Consider the following 239-nt stretch of genomic DNA (forward strand, 5'->3'; position numbering starts at 1 on the left):
ATGTGGCCGTTAATCTTCTGACCTCTGTAGACCTTTCCTAATGTCAATAAAATGGTCTAATGGTACAGAAATGTCAAGGTAAAAATGTGTCCCAGTACTGAAGGGGTTAAAATAGTGAAGACTGTGACCATTAACCTTCTGATGTCTATAAACTTTTCCTAATATCAATAAAATGGTTTAATGGTACACAGATCTCAGGGTAAAATGTGTCCCAGTACTGAAGGGGTTGAAATAGTGAA

The sequence above is a fragment of the Portunus trituberculatus genome, chromosome 25 (assembly GCF_017591435.1).
Source record: "Portunus trituberculatus isolate SZX2019 chromosome 25, ASM1759143v1, whole genome shotgun sequence".
Classification (NCBI taxonomy): Eukaryota; Metazoa; Arthropoda; class Malacostraca; order Decapoda; family Portunidae; genus Portunus; species Portunus trituberculatus.